Source organism: Calonectris borealis, chromosome 1 (assembly GCF_964195595.1).
Source record: "Calonectris borealis chromosome 1, bCalBor7.hap1.2, whole genome shotgun sequence".
Lineage (NCBI taxonomy): Eukaryota > Metazoa > Chordata > Aves > Procellariiformes > Procellariidae > Calonectris > Calonectris borealis.
Genome location: NC_134312.1, coordinates 179,279,893 through 179,295,636, shown reverse-complemented (window position 1 = coordinate 179,295,636; position 15,744 = coordinate 179,279,893).

Sequence of the window (15,744 nt, the reverse complement as noted above, 5' to 3'; positions counted from 1 at the left end):
CTGTTAAGAAGAGGCAGTATTAGACATATTAATGTGTTTGGTTCTCCTTTAATTTATGATTCTCTCCCCACTTTAATGAGATCTGCTCTACAGCCCATAAAATAATTGTTATGGTAAACTGACTTTTTAAAATTAGCTACACACCAGTTGGTCCAGAAACCTATTCCTCTGGACTATTCATGCACAAAATACCTTTGTGTGAAGCTCTTTCCAAATGTGTAATGACTGGAGTAAGTCCAGAAGTTTGCCTGCAGAGTCTCTCTGCATGATTGCCATTGCAAGCAGTCTTACAGTTTCTTTTCCCAACAAAGTTATGGTCAGGGTTACTGCAGTGTAGAAATGCTGACACTGTTTTCAGCCTAACAATGAAAACCATAATGCTTCTTCATATGAAATTAAAGCAGTTTCCTATTTAAAAAAAAAGAGCTATTCTAAACTCCTCGTTCTACACTGCTAGGTCAAAACTTTCTGTTACAGAATCTTTACAAGAAATCTCAGAAGGGGGAAAAAATTATCAGATTTCCTGATTCGCTTTACAGTCTCATTAAGTTACTTCAGTGTGATACAGCACTGCTGTTTGCCCCCTAGACTATGTGTCCCACTGAGACAGTTATTTTATCCCAATGATTTCGTGCTGGGAGTGTCAGTTTAGGTCACAAACACTGTTTACAAACAATACTTTCTAATCAGCCCTAGGAAAAAGTCTTTTCCATTCCCCGAAAACAGCACATTGGGAAAAAAATCCCCAAAACCTAAGGCAACTGAGCTATATCATATTTTAGGGGCTATATAAAATAGAGATACTGAAGAAAGTTTAATGATCAAGGCATGTCGATAAGCAAACTTCATCAGATATAAATACTGTATAAAATTGTGTGTATGCAGTTCTGTTGCCACTCATCAAAATATGAATATTTCTCTGTGTGAGAAGTGGAACAAAAACATAATGGAGAGCTGGGTTTATATCCCAGTGAAGGAGACAGAAATATCTTTCCACTGCAGCTCACACTTTTCTTGCTCTTCTGCTCTCACAGCAATCTCTGTAGAAGACAGTGGCTGCGGATGAACAGGGAGCTAATCTGGTTGAGACGGTCTCAGCAGTCCTCCTAGATGGCTGAGCATTTTGACTTTGCTGCCTGACAGTTCTACTTTCCTTTCCTTTCTCAGCAGAGGAATTTTTAGACAGGAGTTGTGATTGAAGATGGTGCAGGGAGTTGGAGTAATCTGCTACAATTCCAGAGCTTTGGCCTTTGTAGGGTTTTTAGCAGAACAGAAATTAGCGTTCTTAGCATTTTTTCCCTTGTGATTTTTTTTTTTTTCTGTAATAAAGATCAGGAGTATATGTTTGAACTGAACAAGTCTTAATCCTTGTTATAACCCACTCAGAAAAAAATCAAATATAATACATATGTACTACACCTGCACCCTAAATTGTGTGGTTCAGATCCTGTCTCATAAAACTGTTGCAACATTTTATGACATGGGTGTAGGATGTAAAATGAATAAGGTGTTTCTGCATCTGGAAGCAAGGTCTCAGTCTCACCCAAGAAAGAGCATTAAAAGTTAGAATGTAGACCTGTAGTTCTTTTCATGCTTGAGCATCTCATATTGGTTTGTACATATACATAAGGTGAACAGCAAAAGGAGAAAAAAGCATCCAATCTGTTAAACAAGGCATTCTCCTGGCCTCCATCCCTTTCAGCAATGTAAGACTGAACACATGGTTTAGTTTTAACTCCATTCCTGCTGAAGTGGAAAAGACAGAACGGAGGGTGAAATATGTTCCTGAAAGAGAACCCTTCATTATGCACCTTCATAATTCAGGGGTGGTTGGACTGTTTGGGCTGCTTTTGGGGGGTGTGTCTCTGGGATATACCAGCTGCCAGAACTAGCCTAGGAAAATCCCTTTAGTTCTTGTTGAAACAGCCAGCAGAGATAAGGATAAGTATCAATGCTTCTCCACCATTGTAGCAATATGACCTACAGGAAATAAAACGTTTCACACCTTTCTTGAATCTGTGAACCGTTTATTTCAGCATTGGCATTTCCTAAGTTGCACCCTTTTTACATTAAAAATCTATAGGCATTATGCACTTCCTATCAGTCAGAGCAATAGTCACCCCAGTAAAAACTTGCCCCTTATTTGTATAAGTAATAGAACTTTCCTATGATTTTTCTCTCAAAAATAATAAAAAATAACGAGTTTACATCACAGCAAAAAGAAACTGGTGTTTAACTTTTCATTTACACAGTTTTTGTTTCTGTGAATCTGCTTCTCTCCAAAAGAGCAGAAGGTTAAGATCAGAGCAAAACCTAGAGAAACCTGCAGTTACTGTGAAATATTCAGCAAACAGGGGAAAAAACCCAAACATTATAAGATCACCTGAATTGTCAATAAACATGAACATCCAGCATTCTTACCCAACAAGACACAAATCACATCACTACACCTCTAGAAACACCATGCAATGACGGTAATCTATCATCACACTTTTTAAAACTGCCTTAAAAATGAAACTCAGATGAATCAGGATTTTTGTCAGGCAATGAAAGAATTGGAAAAGTGACTCAATCAGACATTTGAAATTTTTCTCATTTGAATTGCCTGAGCTTTGAAAGTTGTTTAAATGTATAGAGCATCTGCCTTCTCTGAAAATCTTAATGTCAAAAAAAAGCCAATCTTCAATCCACTCAAAAAGTCTGTTGAGATATGTAAAATATATTAAATATTCAACTGCAAGTAAGTTGTAACATAATTTCAACTCATTTAAATTGAAGGTGCTCCTCCCCTCTGTGAGGCAAGGAACCTCTCTTCACATAGTGTAAAACTGGCTGATCCATCAAGTCTATTGCATAGTCAATCAGCACAAGTTTAGTTCCAGATGTGCTATCTTTTCCTCCATAGGTCTGTCACAGGGGTTATAGGAAGAAGGCTTAGGGAAAAACAGATGCAAATCTGGGAAGGATTAGGCTTCCGTATCTCCCTTCCTCATGAAACAACTGTTTCATTTTTTAAGGGTGCTATTTTTCTTGCTTTCTGAAGCAAAAATAAACTATTGAACTTGATATCTGAAGTTTGTATTATTTGAAAAATATGTGTAATCTATCTATATTAAGTTTACTGTAATATTAACAAGATATCTAGAAAAAAAGTAATAGGAATTTATGACATAGCTGAGTTAGGAGTACTACAGTGACTGTGACTTTTGAACAGTTATGCTGTATTTTAACGCTAAAAACTTAATCCTTGCTCTAAAACAGAAGCTTAGAAAATAGCACTTAAAGAATTTTGGAGAGCAGAGTCAGTCAGTATGAGCTAAACCTTTGCTTATGTCTACACAGACATGCCATTAAGTGATTAAGCTCTGGCTTTTTCTTGACACGGATCAAGAATCAGAAATGTATTTGTTAAACCTATGTAGATGATTTGTGATATTCTGCAGTTAACAGTGCAGTTCCCCTGCAGCACATTCTATTCGTGCTGTAAATTTCTGGCACATTTTCTGAGGATATTTTAAAAGTAGAAACAAACAAATATATACAGAGACATTTAAAATTAATAAATCCTTAGGGGAAAAAACAGACTTGTTGCACACTTAGGGGAAGGAGTTTCAATTAATTTGAAATATTTGTATTTGGAAGTCCTTTCACTCACTGCTAGTTTTTGTCCTAGAAGGACAGACAGGAAAGGAGGGGAAATGTTATTGACAAACACTTTTATTCATTACTTATGGGAAACAGACTCATCACTGTATAACAGCAATATTTAATGGAGAATAGAATACAGAGGATAAAACTTAATTTTGTTTGTGTAGCCACAAAAGGAAAAAAAACCTGAAAGTCAATGTGGTCTCTGCTGGAGTAAGCAGTTAAAGATTTATTTTACTTTTTAGGAAGTGCTTTGTTTCTTTTCTTCTGTCAACTCACTTTAAATTTCACAGAGAGTACAAAGTCGGTTAAATATTTCTAGCCATGCCAACAAAATAATAAAGACAAACTAGTACATATACTTCCTTCATGGTTTTAAGGCACCATTTTGTGGACTTTCTATGAAGCCTTTAAGGAGATGTGATTAGGATGAGGATTAAAGGCTATTGTGGATAATATGCTGTTTAGGAGATAAAACCTCAGAGGGGGAAAAAATGATCCATTGTTAGACTTGAAATAGGCTTACACTGGGCATTATTAGCACTAGCGTTATTTACTAGTCTGGACAAGATGGTAAACAATCTGATGCCCATATCTGAGGAATGCATGCAGACTGTTAAGACTATGGTATAGTCACATTCAAGGAAAGAACTGGAAGCCATATATTACCTTTCAAAGGAACTAGCCAAGTATGAAAACCAGTAGAAACTTAATTGACCCCATATACTTGTGAAGTCAATTCAATGAAATACATTGAGTTTTATGCTTACATCCTCAGAGAAGAATGCGAAAGACAAGAAATTCAATGGGAACTAATAAATTTAGGCAAATGAGGAGGAAATTCAGTGAATAAAAGATAAGGTATCTTATAGGCAAAACACATCATAAGGAATAATTTGAGTTGAATTACTGATATATGTTTCTGGGTTCTAAATTAACTGTTACTAAGGCTAAACACCTGGGAAGCTCACTGGAAACATAAGTTCAGTTTGTAGTTTATATTTTTTTTTTTTCAAAGAAAGAAATCTTAAAATGGAATAGAAAATATTGCAAAAGAAAAAGTAGTATGGAAACAGTATGGAAATTTATAGAGCCATCACCTAAATCATCAGTCAGCTCTGATCATCCAGGGGGGGGGGAAAAAAAAAAAGTCCAGAAGAAGACAACACAGCTACCCAGAAGAAATTTTCCATATGAGAAATTTAAAAGCCTAGCACTGTATAGTTTGTAATAGACCTGAAGGAAAAAGGTAACCTCTATACCAGTAATGAATTAGTAAAGTGTAATTTGAAGTTGGGATCTCTCTTTTACTCTCTTCCATAAAAAAAGATAAAGGAGAAATTCCATCATCCATAAATAATACTTAACCTTTCATTCCAGCAGGCTATAGAAAGGCAGGGACAGAGTTTAGAGACTTTTTTTCTCCCTTTCTTTTCAGGGTGGTGGGTCCACAAAAAATCTCACTGCAGAACTGAGGTTCACTGCAGAAGTAACTGCTCTTCACCCATCTGGCTGGCAGAGGGCTTACCACTTCTGCAACCTTAAAGCCAGACAGTGACAATGAAATAAAGGTTTTGAAGCCTAGCCCCATACGATCTTGAGCTTCTACTGGTTGCCGTTTCCTTGAAGGCAAGGGAATGGAAGGAAGGCAGCCGTTAAGATGGAACGTTTCCCTTATGTTATAAGTTTTCTCCATAGACAAAGCAAAGAGGGGAAACCTGATAAGTTGGCAGATGTGGTGGGTTTTTTGTTTGTTTGTTTTTAAATTTTCCTTTTTTTGATTGTCCTGAACAATATGAACATGAGAGAGAAGCTCTGTAATCTTAGTTATGTATAGCATTTGTTACATATAAGCAGATGTCCTCTGTCAACATCATCCTACCTGTTTATCTATACACGGAAATCCATACGACATTTAACTCCCTGCTGCCTGCTATAATCAAAGTCTGGCCCTTACATGAGGCACTTACGAGTTCATAGCAATAAATAAGAAACACAAGTGAACTGTACTTGTTAAGTACTGACTTTTAACAGATATGTGAAATAGGTAAGTGGAATACTTCCTATTTTAAACAATGAAAACCAGACTAAAAAAATCCCAAACAAATCTTTAGAAGAAAACAATAGTATTCCCTTCCCCTCATTCTTCTATTATTTTCTTTTTCTTCTAAAAAGTCCAAGAAAAAATACTTTTTGTACTGCACCATGAGGTTCAGGATGCAGGCTATTCTGAGGTCAAATAACACCTCAATGTTAAATGGTAGATCACATTAAGAGTCTATAAAGCAGCACTGTTATCCAATTTGCTAAATAGTTTGAAGACATGAACTAGTGACGACATATATGACTCCTAGCAAATGTCATCTGCACCATCTGTGGACCATATTGTGCATCAGATGGCAGGATAAAAATTGCAGTAAGAAAGTTTCAGAGCAGAGCTATGTTCCAGGGACTGTAGCCATGTTCATCATAGAACAGCTCCACTGGGCTGGTCACACATCTCGGGTAGAAGACACCAGCATCCTGTAACAGCTGGTGTGCTGTGGACTTGAAGAAGCAGCATACAGCCAGGACAGACAGATGAACCACTTCAAGGATATACTGAAATACAACTTCAAGTAATAAAAATTGCTAAGACAGCAGACGAGTAGGATTGGTACATCACAGTTCAGGTTGAAGAGACTCAGTTGAATCTAAACTTACTAGCAGAAACGTGCATGGTCTTGCTAACCTGTTGTCAGGGACAAAGGTCTCCAGTTAAGAGGTCATTATTGTTCCCTCTTAACCTCTGTGTTTGGTTTCCTTACAGAGTGCAGGTGGTGGAGGCTGATATGGCTGTGACTGGGTCTGGTTCCCCTATGGAGGCAGAACGCAAATCTGAACTTGACAAGTCAGAGGCATTTCTGATGCTCGTGATCCTGCACATCTGATCAGAAGTATTGCATCCATAGTAAAGAAAGGAGACATCAAAGAAAAAAAAAGTCAACAGCAACCCTTAGGGCTATGCATGAAAGAAATGGGAAAAAGACATCCCGGTAATGCACTGTGTTTGGTTTGGTTTTTGTTTGTTCCGTTTTTTTCTTTTCCACCCGTTACAATATTTCAGGATAATACCTGAGAGGTATTCTCTTCACTCCTGAAAGACAATGTAACAAAAAGAATTTGGTAAATCTCAGAGAAGGGATTCTTTTGTGAAAACTACCTAGTAGGCATTGTCTCGCACTTAAGTTGATGAGAAACTCAGTCTTAAGTGTCTGCATTAATTGCAGTTGAAGCAACAGAAGTTAAATGTTTAGATACTAATTTCAAAGCCTCACTTAAATTAATAAAGCTAGTTCCAAATTTTATCTTTAAGTAGTCAAACTAATGAATTAGTTCACAAAATTATTTTGATTTCTAAGTGATGATAGAAAAGGCTTAATTAATTTCAATAGATTTGAGATCAGGCTTTCAATATCTCTGAATTCCTGGAACTAAATTATATGTTTATGTATGCCTTCAATTGCATTCTGGATTTCCAATAAAACTCTTTAATCTAACAAGTAAAATAAAATGTTTCTATGGCATTTTAATAATATTCAACTCAAATCAACCAGTACAGGAATGAATATATTGTCTTTTTTCACTATATGTTATTTATTTATTTTTTTATTTTTATTTTTTGGCTTTGAAAATCTCATTGTGAAATTAATTATCAGAGGTTGGTAAACATATAGGGAAACCATTTGTCCCATGACTAAATAAAAAAATTCAAAGAAAAACTCCATCTTATTTTTTTTTAAAAATAATGGTCACAATAGGTGTGGTTCATCTGACTAAAAGTAGATGTCCTTCACGGTTGTAGATGTCCTAGTACTCATCAGAGTTATAACAACTCATTCTTCCCCAAATTCACATACACAGTTTAAAAAAAAAAATCTATAGTCAGAAGGCATCTGCAGTTAGGCATTGAGATTTAGAAAACATCAAGATCTGCAATTCAGCTTTCTTACATATATTACAATTAACATCCAACTTCTAGATGTATTCATAATATGGTCTCACTGGCTACATACCTATTACTTCAGTTTTGCCTGGACTGTGAGTACCAATCAAGACTGTCCAAAATAAAGCCTTTGAGGAGACACCAAGGTTCTGTTGTTACTCAGTCTGCAACCGTGCTGATATCTGAATTATAGTGATATTTTAAGGACCTTAATAAACAGAACATGGGTTTTGGGGGAAGTGGAGTTGACTGACACAGAAGAGGCACAGATTAGGTGGAGATTGCTTACAGATAATGGTAGACTTTAATGGAAATTTGGGGTTGTGTCTAGCAACACGTGGCTAATGTGATTGGTTAGACAGGAACTTGTGTGGGAATCTACAGTCAGACAGGGCAAAGTTTGGACAAGGAAATGAGGAGGTGCTGCTCATGGACAAGGGAGGAGAGGCATGTTACAGATCAGAGAGGTTAGAAAAGGGTGATTTAAGTATATTAGGATGTCCATCACCCTGGTTGGTGGTTGTTGTGTTGGAGCATTGTTGCGTTCAAGACATCCTGGCCTCCTCAGACTCCAGGGAAAATCATGAGATTTGAGGCCAGTGTTGAAGTCAATACTTCTATAAGTGAAAGACTCCCAGTGTATTACCACCTCCTTTCTAATGTTGAATTAGCACCACCATAATACTTCTAGCTCCTTCCAGCAAGGCTGCATTGCTGGGTCACCAAGTAACCTCCCAGAGTTCTGGGGAAGAGCTTCACTTGCAGCATATACACAGCAGTCCACATGCTCCATGAGTCTGACAGCCCAAAACTGGACTGCATATTTCTTCTTCTTTTCAGTTATTTCCCTATCTTGCCCACTTTTTGGGGGGGAAGTGTAAAAATATCTGCATCAACAAGGTCTAGTACTAGCTCTCCTGTGTCATGCATAATAGTCTCAGACATCATAGAGAGAGTCATCCCCCAGGAAGACATCCATCCTGATCTTGGCTACAGCAAGCACAAACATCAAGTATAACATTTTTCTTTTCTCTTTCCTCTTTTTTTTCCCCTATCTTTAGAGATAGCCACACTCATCCCATCCTATCCTGTCTTCTTGCTCCTTTCAAAAACCCTCACACTTAGTGAAAGCAGCCTGCATAATTATCTACAAATGTACACCCTGTGACACCCTTGAAAAGCAGGATTTTCCCCTCAAAATATGGAGGTACTGTCTGCACTGATGTAAAGATAATCTACAGCAAGTCAAAGTCATTTTTGGGACATACTTTGTTGTGCAAAACTTTGAATTCATGCACAATCTGGGTTGCCTGAGGGTCTAAAGGAGGAAAAAGAGTGGTCTTTCCACCAGTGTTACAAAGACTCAGAGAGAAGGAGGTTCTGCAGGATTAGGAGGCTTATGATTTGTTAAAATGTCACTCACTCCGGATATCTTAGGAGATTTTGCAGTAGAGCAAAGATAGGTAGCATCAATGAGAGATTACACGAGAACATTGACATCCATTTCTTGCAGCCAGAAGGCTGAAACACTACTAATATAAGACTGGGAACAAGCAGGCAGATCATATCAAAAGAAAAATGTGCCTATTTCACACACCAGCAGAAATTAAAGATTGTAAAGAAATAAATTTCTTATCTGGGGAGATTTCTCAGGTAAACCTTTTACTATTTTTTTTTTGTTCTCCAGTGGCAGTATATGCACTCCTCATGGAAGTAGAGTGCTCTGGCTTGAAGAAGACATATCAGTCTGCACTCCTATGCTCATCCTAGCTTTTTGACAGTGTTTATAGGGCTCTCCCACAATATCTAAAGGGGTCAGTTGCCCCCAGTAGTAGCAGTGGAGGTGCTGAAATGTCCCTCAGTAGTGAGAGTGTAGAGAGGTCCCTTTGGCACAGCTGTGTTGATGTTCAAGGATGGGCTAGAAGAAGTCAGGGGAGGTCCTCCCACATGTGACACATTACCACCTACACTACAGCCTTCTGCAGTAGGAGGTCATGTAACAAATAGCCTATTGTAGGCTTACCATTTGGGGACTAATATAACATAACACCTCTAGATAATGCTACAGAAAGTTGTGGGTAGTTCTTGCCTCCCACATTACCTATGTTTGTTCCTAGACAGGGCTAAAAAGCAAGCTGAGGACACTCTTACTCAGTTCATAGTGCTCAGCCTGATCTTCAGAATGTCTGTTGACTGGAAAGCAAATGTTGTGATTTAGCTCTCACCATTCTCCACTTCTTAGGAAGAGATGAAGATGTCCCCATTCATTTGCAATTCAGGCTTAGATGTTCTGTTTGGAGGATAAGGATCTTAATGATTTTAGGCAGTGAACATATCGATGAAGCCAGCATTTGCCTAAGTCCATGAGCAGCTTGTTGGATAGAGATATGTGAGGAAGTTATGAACATGTGCAGAGCATACTCTGTAAGCACTAAACAACCATTAAAATTGATGGAGGTCAACCATTAATTTTAATGCCGATGGGAAGAGGTAGTGCTGATGTACAGTTGCTGTACAGGGTGCTGTGTGGTAGATCTGCAACTACATGCTATAATTTAGGCAGTCTGAATCTTTCTATGTTAAGATCATTGTTCCCCTTTACTCCTCTATGTAAAGCAATCGTCAGTTACACAGCAGGATTACTTGGGGGCATATGAGTTTAAGGATTTTACGATGTCTCTGATTGACATATCCTTTCATCCTTATTTGGTGTAATGACCGCTGACATGAAAACTGCTGCTTGAGCTAATCCATCTCCCACTGAAATCAAAGGGAGTTTTTAATACAGGGACCTTTGCAGAATAAAGACACCTTCAAGAAAAAAGTGCACGTTCACAAAATTTTACAAATTCCTCTCTAGACAGAACTGCCAACTATTTACTTTTGGCAAAATACCAGCTCCACAACCTCAGGATCCGACCAGCTGCCGCCTATCACACAAAAAAATGAGGTGGCAAATGCAAGAGAAGGGCAATGAATTCAGAATAGCCCCTCTGTGTCCATGGCCTATTGTCATGTTTATTCTAGCATAATCACAATGCCATAAACATTCAAAATACAAAACCACTGTCACAAACGACAGCTTTAGGTATTCAATAGATTCAGCAGCAACCAGTCCATAGTAAAGCTAGCCAGACTGTTGGAAACTAGTCAGGAAATAATATTTTGGTAGCCGCATATTGTGAAAAATGCAATTTCATTCTCGTTTCTGTTTGTTTTCATTTTTTAATGCTTCTTTTGGTTGGCAGTTGGTTGATTTATTGGTTCAAATACCCAAAAGCATCAATGTGTGTTAAACAGAATTTCTGTAATTTTGGAAATGTACAGACTGAGACCTCATTAAATCAGTAGTATCCCTTTTGAAATCACCCATGTCTACTCCCAGTGCTAATGTAGTTGAATTAGTAATTATGCAATTGTTCAGGACTAAAGAATTACAGAGTCTGTGACTACAAGCGTATTATAAACAATAATCATGCATTTGATATTCTAAAAATGCAGAGAAACTCAATTTCTTTGTATTTCCCATACAAGTACCATATACTAACTGACTGCATATTTGTGTAGAATTATTGCTTGTAAGTTTATTGAGTTTAGTTTTTAGCATGGTAATTGAACCATACATAGTAGGGCATCCAAAGAAAACACAATATTAGCAATATACTTCCCTGCAGCTACATGTTTTACAAAGAAAAGACATCTAAAAATCTTGAACGTATCTTTCCATCATCCTTCCACAAAGTTTGTTTGCTTTCTTTCCCCCCCCCCCCCCCAACAAAAGGGTGCACATATTAGCGTCAATCTCTCTTTCACGGTTGTTCTGCTTACAGGTTTTCATGTTTTCAATATTAGTGATGGGTAATTTGACATGGTAAAGTATCCAGAGACAGCTGTCAGCTGCAAAGTTTGGAATAGGTTCTGCACTCTGTTTCTCCATAAAGCAGAGAGCTAGTGTGTCTAGACTTGGGAATAAAAGGTTTCTTTCTGGAGATCTTCAAACATAGCTGTTTACAATTTAGAGAACTTGAGATTATTTTAAAAGGTTGCTCCGCTATGCACCTAAAACTAAGGAGCCAGAGACCTACCTAAGATTGTCTTTCCTCCAAATCAATATACCTAGAGGCTCCTTACATTTCAAATCATTTTCAAATCATTTTCAGAGTGAGGTTTAGACCCACCATGAGGCATAACTGTTCATGACTTCATTTGGTGTGGTTCCTAAAGAAGGAAACAAACAGTGTGCTGCTGAATCAGTCAGCATCGGTAAGTAGGTAGTTCTGGCTGAATGAATAGACCATTGTAAATTTTGCTTTCATAACACAGTACAGGGGTTTTTGTGTGAATAAAACAATTGTCTTTATGTGGCTGCCTCCTTTTCTTTTTCGTTTTTCTCTTGGGTGCTTAACACCACATGGTGGACAGTAATTATGCATGACCTTTATCAATAATGTAGAAGCAGCTTCCTATTAAAGACAGCTTAAGTGTCCTAGGAGTACAAGATCATGCAGTAAAAGCACAGGCCTATGCTATTCCCTGTGGTAAATAATACTCCTGAAAAAACTTCTAAAAAAAAAAAATCAAAAGTACAAACATTGTAAACAGAATTCAAACTTTCTCTCCCTCAAAAGAAAACAAACTATAAAACTGCATTATAAAAAACACAAAGTAATATATATAAACCTGTAGAATACTCTCTTTAAAGAATCTCCTTACCCAGTACTAAGAAGGATATAGTGTTTGTTACATAATGATTAAATAGTGACATGCAATAGAAAAAAGTAAATAATTAATTTTTCTATTAATATGATATTGGATTTTTGGTTTTGTGTGACTGAAGTTCTTTAATCTCATATTGAATTAATTTAAATATCAGATGAAAACATAAACATCTTCACAACCAGAGCTTTCTGCAGAATGTTGCACATGAAAAGACATCCACCGATCACTTTATGACATTAAACCTGTATCTTTATCAGCTATGCCCTTTTGCAGGGGGTTAGGAGGTAAAAGTGTCTGAATTGTTAATCCAGAGTGTAATCCTTTGTGTACTGTATTTTTTCTTTTTTCTCTTTGCAAATTGGTAACAGAAAATTTCTTATTCATTTGGGTCTATGGATTATTTGTAATTTATCTGTAGCTAATGATTTTATAAGAATTTGATATTAAAAATTCATTAGTCAAACTCAGTGCTCAGTTACTGAAAACTTGTAATATTGTTTCTCATCTCTATATACATGTGGCAAGCAGAAGAGCAATGTCTCAAAAAAATCTAACATTTCTTAGAAGGAATGTGAAAACCAAATGGAAGAAATTCAGCAGAAGAATAGTACAGCCTTGCGATAATTCTGAGTACCCCTTTTTCACAAGAAAATACTATTAGATGTGCTGAGTGTACACAACCCTACTCAGATTGCAGCGTCTTTTCTTACAGTGTTACAGAGATATGAAGACTTAGAACACATTTTTAAGGGTCTTCATAATAATTTTCCTCATCGTGTTTAAAATTACTCTTTTCATTGCTGCTGTAGTTTACTTCTTCCCTAACACATACATAACACATACGGCCTTCTGCTATCCTCTCCCTTTCCTGTCTTTGTGCTTCACTCTCTCTCCTGTTTTCCATTGTGAAAGCAATGAGGTCAACAGCCTTCTTTTGTATTAGCACCCATGTGACAAGATGTCAGAAACGTCTGCATAGCTGCAGGACCACACAGATCCCACTTTCAATTTCCTACCTGAAAAGAAATAGAAAAAAATGCCTCTCTATATTATAGGAAGGAAGTGGTACAGCTAAATATAACATAGCGACAGATTCAGCTTAATGCTGAAATCTTTGAGGAGTACAGGTGGGTTCTCAAGTGATGTGAGAAAAAACAAATTGTAGGAGGGAGTCTTAGGAAATGGCTGGTGGAAATAGTGTCCATCTGGCATTCCCTAAAAAGTAACCCAGGGACTTAAACATCCAATTTGGGTAGGCACTAGGTATCCTCAACTGTTTCAAGTTCGGTCTGCCATTTCATGGCACTGCAGCACTTACCTCTCCAGAAAACATCCAAGGCAATGAGGTGGGGGAACAGGGAGAGAAGGGAAGGGAGGGGAAGGGAGGGGAAGGGAAGGCAAGGCAAGGCAAGGCAAGGCAAGGCAAGGCAAGGCAAGGCAAGAATCTTTCCATGGAATATTGCAGTGAGTGAAAAGAAAGCAGAAGATGAGTTTGCTTCGCACAAATACACATTTAAATGCTGGTGAAATACCGGCTTTTTGAAATAATCAAGAAAATCCCCATGGACTTTGATATAATTAAGGGTTACGAAAAACAGTTCCCAGTTTTATCAGCAATAAATGTTTGAGCTCCTCAAAGAGGCACATATTCTAGTCGATCCTCTATACAAAACAAAGATGGAAGCTGACTGTGAAAGATGAAAAAATCACTCTTCAGCGTACAAGTTTTCTGACCCATCTTCTGTTAAATCAGCTGTTCTAAATACAGTCCTCTGAGTGCAGAGACTCTCCCTCTCCCATCTGAGGCTTAATATATCTTTACCTGAGAAATGAAGAATGTAGGTTTGCTTATGAGAGCTACAGTAAGCAAACCCTAAGTACTGTATTATGCATTTATTTTATGGCTGATTTAAAGTACAGCTTTCATCCTAATTTCACTTCTGAATAAAGGCAAAAAGACATTTAAAAGGCATTGGGTACTCAGAGTTACATGAAGAAATGTTATCTCAGCTTTCCTTTAAATTTGGACCATGTGCAAAGAGATAGTAAACACATAAAAAGACACATTTTTAAAACTCAGATCACTAATAAATATTGTTATAGGTATATATTTAGACAAGAAAAGAAACAGTTATAATTCCCATACAGTACTTACCCAGTTTAACATTATCACATGGTTGTACAAACAGGATTATAACAAGCAAAATAAAGCACTTTATTTAATGAATAAATAATCAAAAGCATTGGTGAGGGTAGTCTTAAGAATATGCTGCTTCATACAGTTTAAAGTACATCAAACAACAAAATCCATAGTCCCAAAATTCCATTAAATAATACTGAGTAATTATGTGATTGATAATATTTAAGTATATATATATAATCTATATATATATATGTATATAATCATATCATTATGAGTAATTAAGGTATCTATTTACATGCCATGCAATATTAGAATGTGTTGCAATACCTAGGCACAACAGGTGGATTTAAGAATGGTTGTAGTAAAAAAAAAAACCAACAACTTATTTTTGAAAATGAGGGACATTACTTTCTTTCATTTTTTTCTTTTCATAATATACAGTGAGAATTTGAGATCCTTTCTGGTAGTTAAAGACATACCTTTTCTATTGTACAATTAGATAGCAGTATAAGCTTAAAGCTGTAGTTAGAGTCATGAGATGCTGCAGTTAGAGAAAGCATTCTTACTTCAAAATTTAGTATATGACATGCATGTCTGTCATATTCTTCTCACTGTGGACTCAGTCCTGTGAAATGCTGAGCTTCTCCTACAAGAGGATGCTTACTGCTGTGTTCTAAAGAAATTAAGTGCACTCAGTGTCTCAAAAGAGCTGCACAGTATTTGGCAGGATGAAGATACATATCAACACATAAGTTCTATTAGGGTCCAATGAAGTGATGTGTCTATATCAATTAAAAAAAAAAAAAAAACTTATAATTCTGCATTTATTAGCATTAATTTCAGTTTATAAATAAACTACGTTGTGTTTTAAAAACTTGGAAATGACAAATTTACTTCTTCTCAAGCATTTGTTAGTCCACTGCATACTAAAGGACTTGCTATTTCTGTTACTAATTATGGAACAGGTCCTGATATTTTGCTTCATAAGAGGTTCAATAAAGCCTGAAGGATCAGAATCTGGCCCTCTATGTTATGGTCTTACTACGCTCAACTGGTTGAAAACAAAGTATAAAACGGGCTTTCACAAGAAAAGCAGTTTATAATATAAGCAGCTGTGTTATAAAAGGTATTATATTTCAGAGAAGCCAAACTGGAAAAATATCAACCCACCCAAGTAATGTGTGAAAAAGGATATCTTATAATTTCACAAGGAAGCATCTACCAATGAGAGTTTTTTTGGAACAAGAGG